Here is a 10,110-nt window from a genome sequence, read left to right as displayed (position 1 = left end):
CCCCTGTGTTTGGATTCTTATCTTTTTCTTTTGCTACTCTTCTTTTCTTATACTTACATAAGGAATCTCTATACTGTGACATAGAGGATTCCATATTTTCTTTTGTGTTCTCTTCTTTTTCATATGAGCAGGAACAAGGATAAGAACATTCTTGTTGAAGCTGATCTTGAACCTGAAAGGACTCTGAAGAGGAAGCTAAGGGAAGCTAAAGCACAACTCTCTGGAGAAAATCTGACAGAAACTTTTGAAAAAGAAGGAAACATGGCCGAAAATAATAACAATGCAAGGAAGATGCTTGGTGACTTTACTGCACCAAATTCCAATTTACATGGAAGAAGCATCTCAATCCCTACCATTGGAGCAAACAATTTTGAGCTTAAACCTCAATTAGTTTCTCTGATGCAACAGAACTGCAAGTTTCATGGACTTCCATCTGAAGATCCTTTTCAGTTCTTAACTGAATTCTTGCAGATCTGTGATACTGTTAAGACCAATGGGATTGATCCCGAGGTCTACAGGCTTATACTTTTCCCGTTTGCTGTAAGAGACAGAGCTAGAATATGGTTGGACTCTCAACCTAAGGATAGCCTGAACTCTTGGGATAAGCTGGTCACGGCTTTCTTAGCCAAGTTCTTTCCTCCTCAAAAGCTGAGTAAGCTTAGAGTGGATGTTCAAACCTTCAGACAAAAAGAAGGTGAATCCCTCTATGAAGCTTGGGAGAGATACAAGTAACTGACTAAAAAGTGTCCTTCTGACATGCTTTCAGAATGGACCATCCTGAATATGTTCTATGATGGTCTATCTGAATTATCTAAGATGTTATTAGACCATTCTATAGGTGGATTGGTGGAAGAAATTGTGTTCCATGTTCTTTGTACTTGTGTGAGAGTAACAATATATAATTGTATTGAATCCTCATTGTGGCTCTATGTGTGGACACAACTCCGTTCAACTAACCAGCAAGTGCACTGGGTCGTCCAAGTAATACCTTACGTGAGTAAGGGTCGAATCCCACGGAGATTGTTGGTATGAAGCAAGCTATGGTCACCTTGTAAATCTCAGTCAGGCAGATATAAAGTGATATGGTTTTCGAATATTATATAATAAAATAGGGATAGGGACACTTATGTAAATCATTGGTAGGAATTTCAGATAAGCGAATGGAGATGCTTTTCGTTCCTCTGAACCTCTGCTTTCCTGCTATCTTCATCCAATCAGTCTTACTCCTTTCCATGGCTGGCTGTATGCAAGGGCATCACCGTTGTCAGTGGCTACATCCCCTCCTCTCAGTGAATAATATGCTCACGCACCCTGTCACGGCACGGCTATTCATCTGTCGGTTCCCGATCATGCTGGAATAGGATTCACCCTCCTTTTGCGTCTGTCACTAACGCCCAGCACTCGCGAGTTTGAAGCTCGTCACAGTCATTCAATCACTGAATCCTACTCAGAATACCACAGACAAGGTTTAGACCTTCCGGATTCTCTTGAATGCCGCCATCATTCTAGCTTACGCCACGAAGATTCTGGTTAGGAGATCTAAGAGATACTCATTCTAGCTTAATTCATGTAGAACAGAAGTGTTTGTCAGGCACGCGTTCATAAGGGAGAAGGATGATGAGCGTCACACATAATCATCACCTTCATCACGTTCTTGGGTGCGAATGGATATCTTAGAAGAGAAATAAGAAGAATTGAATAGAAAACAGTAGTACTTTGCATTAATCTTTGAAGAACAGCAGAGCTCCACACCTTAATCTATGGAGTGTAGAAACTCTACCGTTGACAATACATAAGTGGAAGGTCCAGGCATGGCCGAGATGGCCAGCCCCCTAAACGAGATCACAGGATCAAAATACAATCCAGGATGGTCAAAAAGACTAGTAAAAGGTCCTATTATAATAAACTAGTTACTAGGGTTTACATGAGTAAGTAATTGATGAATAAATCCACTTCCGGGGCCCACTTGGTGTGTGTTTGGGCTGAGCTTAAGTGTTCCACGTGCAGAGGCCATTTGTGGAGTTGAACGCCAGTTTCTGTGCCAGTTTGGGCGTTCAACTCTGGTTTTGGATCCTTTTCTGGCGCTGGACGCCAGATTTGGGCAGAAAGCTGGCGTTGAACGCCAGTTTACGTCGTCAATTCTTGGCCAAAGTATGGACTATTATACATTGCTGGAAAGCCCTGAATGTCTACTTTCCAACGAAATTGGAAGCGCGCCATTTCAAGATCTGTAGCTCCAGAAAATCCACTTTGAGTGCAGGGAGGTCAGAATCCAACAGCATCAGCAGTCCTTTTTCAACCTCTGAATCTGATTTCTGCTCAAGTCCCTCAATTTCAGCCAGAAAATACCTGAAATCACAGAAAAACACACAAACTCATAGTAAAGTCCAGAAATGTGAATTTAACATAAAAACTAATGAAAACATCCCTAAAAGTAACTAGATCCTACTAAAAACATACTAAAAACAATGCCAAAAAGCGTATAAATTATCCGCTCATCACAACACCAAACTTAAATTGTTGCTTGTCCCCAAGCAACTGAAAATCAAATAGGATAAAAAGAAGAGAATATACTATAAATTCCAAACTATCAATGAAACAGAGCTTCAATCATATGAGCGGGACTTATAGCTTTTTGCCTCTTGAATAGTTTTGGCATCTCACTTTATCCATTGAGGTTCAGAATGATTGGCATCTATAGGAACTTAGAGTTCAGATAGTGTTATTGATTCTCCTAGTTCAGTATGATGATTCTTGAACACAGCTTCCTTATGAGTCTTGGCCGTGGCCCTAAGCACTTTGTTTTCCAGTATTACCACCGGATACATAAATGCCACAGACACATAATTGGGTGAACCTTTTCAGATTGTGACTCAGCTTTGCTAAAGTCCCCAATTAGAGGTGTCCAGGGTTCTTAAGCACACTCTTTTTTTGCTTTGGACCTTGACTTTAACCGCTCAGTCTCAAGTTTTCACTTGACACCTACACGCCAAAAGCACATGGTTAGGGACAGCTTGGTTTAGCTTCTTAGACCAGGATTTTATTCCTTTAGGCCCTCCTATCCACTGATGCTCAAAGCCTTGGGATCCTTTTTATTTGCCCTTGCCTTTTGGTTTTAAGGGTTATTGGCTTTTTCTGCTTGCTTTTTCTTTTTCTTTCTATTTTTTTTTCGCCTATTTTTTTTTTTTCTGCAAGCTTTGTTTTTTTGCTGCTTTTTCTTGCTTCAAGAATCATTTTTATGATTTTTCAGATTATCAAATAACATGTCTCCTAGTCATCATTCTTTCAAGAGCCAACATATTTAACATTCTTAAACAACAACTTCAAAAGACATATGCACTGTTCAAGCATACATTCAGAAAACAAGAAGTATTGTCACCACATCAATATAATTAAGCTAAGTTCAAGGATAAATTCGAAACTCATGTACTTCTTATTCTTTTGAATTAAAACATTTTTCTTTTAAGAGAGGTGATGGATTCATAGGACATTCATATCTTTAAGACAAAGTTACTAACTACTAATGATCATGTAATGAAGACACAAACATAGATAAGCACATAATATAGAAAACGAAAAACAGAAGAAAGAAGAACAAGGAATGAATCCACCTTAGTGATGGTGGCGTTTCCTTCTTGAGGAACCAATGATGTCCTTGAGCTCTTCTATGTCTCTTCCTTGTCTTTGTTGCTCCTCCCTCATTGCTTTCTGATCTTCTCTTATTTCATGGAGCATGATGGAGTGCTCTTGATGTTCCACCCTTAATTGTCCCATATTGGAACTCAATTCTTCTAGGGAGGTGTTGATGTGCTCCCAATAGTTTTGTGGAGGAAAGTGCATTTGAGGCATTTCCGGAATCTCATGGTGATGAGCTTCTTGCGCCTCTTGAGCTCCATGACTGGGCTCTCTTGCTTGCTCCATCTTTTTCTTAGTGATGGGCTTTTCCTCTTTAATGAGGATATCTCCCTCTATGTCAATCCCAGCTGAATTGCATAGGTGGCAAATGAGGTGAGGAAAGGCTAACCTTGCCATGGTGGAGGACTTGTCAGCCACCTTGTAGAGTTCTTGAGGTATAATCTCATGAACTTCCACCTCTTCTCCAATCATGATACTATGGATCATGATGGCCCGGTCTATAGTAACTTCAGACCGGTTGCTAGTGGGAATGATTGAGCATTGAATAAACTCCAACCATCCTCTAGCTATAGGCTTGAGGTCCAATCTTCTTAGTTGAACCGGCTTGCCTTTGGAGTCAATCTTCCATTGAGCTCCTTCTACACATATGTCCATAAGGACTTGGTCCAACCTTTGATCAAAGTTGACTCTCCTTGTGTAGGGGCGTGCGTTCTCTTCCATGTATGGCAAGTTGAACGCCAACCTCACATTCTCCGGACTAAAATCTAAGTATTTCCCCCGAACCATTGTAACATAGTTCTTTGGATCCGGGTTCTTACTTTGATTATGGTTCTTGGTGATCCATGCATTGGCATAGAACTCTTGAACCATTAGGATGCCGACTTGTTGGATGGGATTTGTTAGAACTTCCCAACCTCTTCTTTGAATTTCATGTCGGATCTCCGGATACTCATTTCTTTTGAGTTTAAAAGGGACCTCTGGGATCACCTTTTTCTTGGCCACAACATCATAGAAGTGGTCTTGATGGGCTTTGGAGATGAATCTTTCCATCTCCCATGACTCGGATGTGGAAGCTTTTGTCTTCCCTTTCCCTCTTCTAGAGGATTCTCCGGTCTTAGATGCCATCAATGGTAATGGAAAAACAAAAAAGCTATGCTTTTACCACACCAAACTTAGAATATTGCTCGCCCTCGAGCAATAATCAAAAGAATAGAAGAAGAAGAAGAAGAAATATGGAGAGGGAAAGGGAGATGTGTTTCGGCCAAGGAGGGTGTAGAGGGGTGTGTTGTGTGAATTTGATGAAGAATGGAGGTCTTTATATAGGGAAGGGAGGGGGGGTTAAGGTTCGGCCATATGGGTGGGTTTGGGTGGGAAATTGGTTTTGAATTTTGAAGGTAGGTGGGGTTTATGAGGTAGGTTTATTGGGAAGAGTGGGTGGATGTGAGTGGTGAAGGTTTAATGGGGAAGAGAGATTGAGGTGATTGGTGAAGGGTTTTTTGGGTAAGAGTGTTTATGGGGTTGTGTGAAAGAGAGTGGTGAAAAGAAGTGAGTGGAGGTAGGTGGGGATCCTGTGGGGTTCACAGATCCTGAGTGGATCCTGTGGGGTCCACAGATCTTGAGTGGATCCTGTGGGGTCCACAGATCCTGAGGTGTTTAAGGATTTACATCCCTGCACCCATTAGGCATGTAAAAATGCCTTTGTACCCAACTCTGGGCGTTCAGCGCCAGGTTGGTGGCCATTTTGGGCGTTCAACGCCCATTTGTGTGCCATTTCTGGCGTTGAACGCCAGAACCATGCTTGTTCTGGGCGTTCAGCACCAGGATGCTGCCTATTTTGGGCGTTCAGCGCCAGAACCATGCTCTGTTCTGGCGCTGAACGCCAGACAGATGCTCCTCTAGGGTGTGATTTTTCTTCTGCTGTTTTTGATTCCGTTTTCAATTTTTCTATTTATTTTGTGACTCCACATGATCATGAACCTAAGAAAACACGAAAAACAATAAAAATAAGAATTAGATAAACATTGGGTTGCCTCCCAACAAGCGCTTCTTTAATGTCAATAGCTTGACAGTGGGCTCTCATGGAGCCTCACAGATGTGCAGAGCTTTGTTGAAACTCTCCAACACCAAACTTAGAGTTTGGATATGGGAGTTCAACACCAAACTTAGAGTTTGGTTGTGGCCTCCCAACACCAAACTTAGAGTTTGACTGTGGGGGCTCTGGTTGACTCTGCTTGGAGAGAAGCTTTTTCTGCTTCCTCTCCATAGTTGTAGAGGGAGATCCTTGAGTTTTGAATACAAGGGAGTTCTCATTCCATTGAAGGACTATTTCACCTCTGTCAACATCAATCACAGCTCTTGCTGTGGCCAGGAAAGGTCTTCCTAGGATGATGGATTCATCCTCTTCCTTTCCAGTATCCAGGACTATGAAATCAGTAGGTATGTAAAGGCCCTCAACCTTTACTAATACATCTTCTACTTGTCCATAAGCCTGTCTTCTTGAGCTGTCTGCCATCTCTAATGAGATTTTAGCAGCTTGCACCCCATAGATTCCCAGTTTCTCTATTACAGAGAGGGGCATGAGGTTTATTCCTGAACCAAGGTCACACAGAGCCTTAAAGATCATGGTGCCTATGGTACAGGGTATTATGAACTTTCCAGGATCCTGTCTCTTCTGAGGCAATGTCAGTTGATCCAGATCACTTAGTTCATTGATGAACAAGGGAGGTTCAACTTCCCAAGCATCAATGCCAAATAATTTGGCATTCAGCTTCATGATTGCACCAAGAAACTTGGCAGTTTGTTCTTCAGTGACATCCTCATTCTCTTCAGAAGAGGAATACTCATCAGAGCTCATGAAGGGCATAAGGAGGTTCAATGGGATCTCTATAGTCTCTAGATGAGCCTCAGAGTCCTTTGGTTCCCCAGAGGGACGCTCCTTATTGATCACTGGACGTCCCAGGAGGTCTTCCTCCTTGGGATTCACGTCCTCTCCTCTCCTCAGAGGTTCGGCCATGGCGCTTATGTCAATGGCCTTGCACTCTCCTTTTGGGTTCTCTTCTGTATTGCTTGGGAGAGTACTAGGAGGGATTTCAGTGATCCTTTTACTCAGCTGACCTACTTGTGCTTCCAGATTTCTAATGGAAGACCTTGTTTCATTCATGAAACTTACAGTGGCCTTAGATAGATCAGAGACAAGATTTGCTAAATTAGAAGCATTTTGTTCAGAGTTCTCTGTCTGTTGCTGAGTTGATGATGGAAAAGGTTTGCTATTGCTAAACCTGTTTCTTCCACCATTGTTAAAGCCTTGTTGAGGTTTCTGATCCTTCCATGAGAAATTTGGATGATTTCTCCATGTTGAGTTATAGGTGTTTCCATAAGGTTCACCTAAGTAATTTACCTCTGCTATTGCAGGGTTCTCAGGATCATAGGCTTCTTCTTCAGAAGATGCCTCTTGAGTACTGTTGGATGCAGCTTGCATTCCATGCAGACTCTGAGAAATCATATTGACTTGCTGAGTCAATATTTTGTTCTGAGCCAATATGGCATTTAGAGTATCAACTTCAAGAACTCCCTTCTTCATAGGCGTCCCATTACTCACAGGATTCCTTTCAGAAGTGTACATGAACTGGTTATTAGCAACCATGTCAATGAGTTCTTGAGCTTCTGCAGGCGTTTTCTTTAGGTGAATGGATCCACCTGCAGAAGTGTCCAGTGACATCTTTGATAGCTCAGATAAACCATCATAGAATATATCCAGGATGGTCCATTCTGAAAGCATGTCAGAAGGACACTTTTTGGTCAACTGTTTGTATCTTTCCCAAGCTTTATAGAGGGATTCACCTTCTTTCTGTCTGAAGGTTTGAACATCAGCTCTAAGCTTGCTCAGCTTTTGAGGAGGAAAGTACTTGGCTAAGAAAGCCGTGACCAGCTTATCCCAAGAGTTCAGGCTGTCTTTAGGTTGAGAATCCAACCATAATCTAGCTCTGTCTCTTACAGCAAAAGGGAAAAGCATGAGCCTGTAGACTTCAGGATCTATTCCATTAGTCTTAACAGTATCACATATCTGCAAGAATTCAGTTAAGAACTGAAAAGGATCTTCAGATGGAAGTCCATGAAACTTGCAGTTCTGCTGCATCAGAGAAACTAATTGAGGTTTCAGCTCAAAGTTGTTTGCTCCAATGGCAGGAATAGAGATGCTTCTTCCATGTAAATTGGAATTAGGTGCAGTAAAGTCACCAAGCATCTTCCTTATATTATTATTATTTTCGGCTGCCATCTCCTCTTCCTGTTCAAAAATTTCTGAAAGGTTTTCTCTGGATTGTTGTATTTTAGCTTCTCTTAATTTTCTCTTCAGAGTCCTTTCAGGTTCTGGATCTGCTTCCACAAGAATGTTCTTATCCTTGCTCCTGCTCATATGACAAGGAAGAATGGACAGAAAAATAATAATAATAATAGAGATCCTTTATACCACAGTATAGGGATCCCTGTGTGAGTGGAAGAAAAGGGGGAGACAAAGAATGTAATATAAAGGAAGAAACACAACTGTGAGGATGGAAGGAGGTGAAATGAGATGTTAGTATATGAATGAATAAATAGAATAAGATGGGGGAGGGAAATTTTTCGAAAATTATTTTGAAAAAGAGTTAGTGATTTTTGAAAATAGTTTTTGAAAAATGTTTAGTAATTTTTTTTTTCGAAAATTTTTTTGAAATAAAAAATAAAAATTAAAAATAATTAGTTAATTAAAAAGAAATTTTGAAAAAGGGGGAAGATATTTTCGAAAATAGAGAGAGAGAGAGTTAGTTAGGTAGTTTGAAAAAGTTAAGAAACAAACAAAAAGTTAGTTAGTTAGTTGAAACAAATTTTGAAAAGATAAGAAGTTAGGAAGTTAGAAAAGATATTTTGAAAAGATATTTTTGAAAAAGATAAGATAAGAAGATATTTTTTTGAAAAGACATGATAGGAATTAGTTTTGAAAAAGATTTGATTTTTAAAATCTCAATTAATGACTTGATTCATAAGAAATCACAAGATATGATTCTAGAACTTAAAATTTGAATCTTTCTTAACAAGCAAGTAACAAACTTCAAATTTTTGAACCAAAACATTAATTGTTTAAGTTATTTTCGAAAATTATGATTTAAAATGAGAAAAAGATTTTTGAAAAATATTTTTGAAATTTTCGAAAATAACTAAGAATTTTGAAAAAGATTTGATTTTTGAAAAAGATTTTGAAAAAGATAAGATTTTCAAATTGAAAATTTGATTTGACTCATAAGAAACAACTTTGATTTTAAAAATTTTTGAAAAAGTCAACTCAAATTTTCGAATTTGATGAGAGAAAAAGGGAAAGATATTTTTTTGATTTTTGAAATTTTTATGAAAAACATGAAAATTATGCAATGCATGAAATTTTTAGATCAAAACAATGAATGCATGCAAGAATGCTATGAATGTCAAGATGAACACCAAGAACACTATGAAGATCATGATGAACATCAAGAACATATTTTTGAAAAATTTTTAATGCAAAGAAAACATGCAAGACACCAAACTTAGAATTCTTTAATGCTTAGACACTAAGAATTCAAGAATGCATATGATAAACATGAAAAGAAACAAAACAAAAAATCATCAAGATCAAACAAGAAGACTTACCAAGAACAACTTGAAGATCATGAAGAACACTATGAATGCATGATATTTTCGAAAAAAATGCAAGATGCATATGCAAGTGACACCAACTTATGATATGACTCAAGACTCAAACAAGAAACACAATATATTTTTGATTTTTATGATTTTCTAAATTTTTTTGGATTTTTATTTTATATTTTTCGAAAATAGTTTTGAAAAAATAAGGATTCCAAAATTTTTAATATGAATTCTAGGAATCTTGCCATGTTAGTTAAAGCTTCAGTCCAGGAATTAGACATGGCTCACTAGCCAGCCAAGCTTTCAATGAAAGCTCCAGTCCAAAACACTAGACATGGCCAATGGCCAGCCAAGCTGTGATATATGGAATTACATGCATTGAAGTGATTAGTTGAAGCCTCAGTCCAAAAGAATTTAGACATGGCTTTACAGCCAGCCAGGCTTCAACATGCTTCATGAAACACTAGAATTCATTCTTAAAAATTTTGAATAAAATTTTTGAAAACAAATTTTTTTTTATATATTTTTTTTTTCGAAAACAAGTGAGGAATTTTTGAAAGGTTTTTGAAAATTTTTTTTTTTTGAAAAGAAAACAAAAAGAAAATTACCTAATCTGAGCAACAGGATGAACCGTTAGTTGTCCAAACTCAAACAATCCCCGGCAACGGCGCCAAAAACTTGGTGGACGAAATTGTGTTCCATGTTCTTTGTACTTGTGTGAGAGTAACAATATATAATTGTATTGAATCCTCATTGTGGCTCTATGTGTGGACACAACTCCGTTCAACTAACCAGCAAGTGCACTGGGTCGTCCAAGTA

General features: G+C 38.9%; 2 non-coding genes across 2 annotated transcripts; one reads left to right on the top strand and one right to left on the bottom strand.

Annotated features, from left to right (window-relative positions):
* Positions 1 to 654: 654 nt before the first annotated feature.
* LOC112745656 (small nucleolar RNA R71) lies at positions 655 to 762 on the bottom strand. Its single transcript, XR_003173573.1, has one exon. It is a non-coding gene; the product is annotated as a small nucleolar RNA R71 (small nucleolar RNA).
* Positions 763 to 7,408: 6,646 nt separating this feature from the next.
* LOC112746344 (small nucleolar RNA R71) lies at positions 7,409 to 7,516 on the top strand. Its single transcript, XR_003174234.1, has one exon. It is a non-coding gene; the product is annotated as a small nucleolar RNA R71 (small nucleolar RNA).
* The last annotated feature ends 2,594 nt before the right edge of the window (positions 7,517 to 10,110 follow it).

The sequence above is a fragment of the Arachis hypogaea genome, chromosome 14, assembly GCF_003086295.3.
Source record: "Arachis hypogaea cultivar Tifrunner chromosome 14, arahy.Tifrunner.gnm2.J5K5, whole genome shotgun sequence".
Taxonomy (NCBI): domain Eukaryota; kingdom Viridiplantae; phylum Streptophyta; class Magnoliopsida; order Fabales; family Fabaceae; genus Arachis; species Arachis hypogaea.
This window is presented reverse-complemented; position numbering and strand designations above follow the sequence as displayed.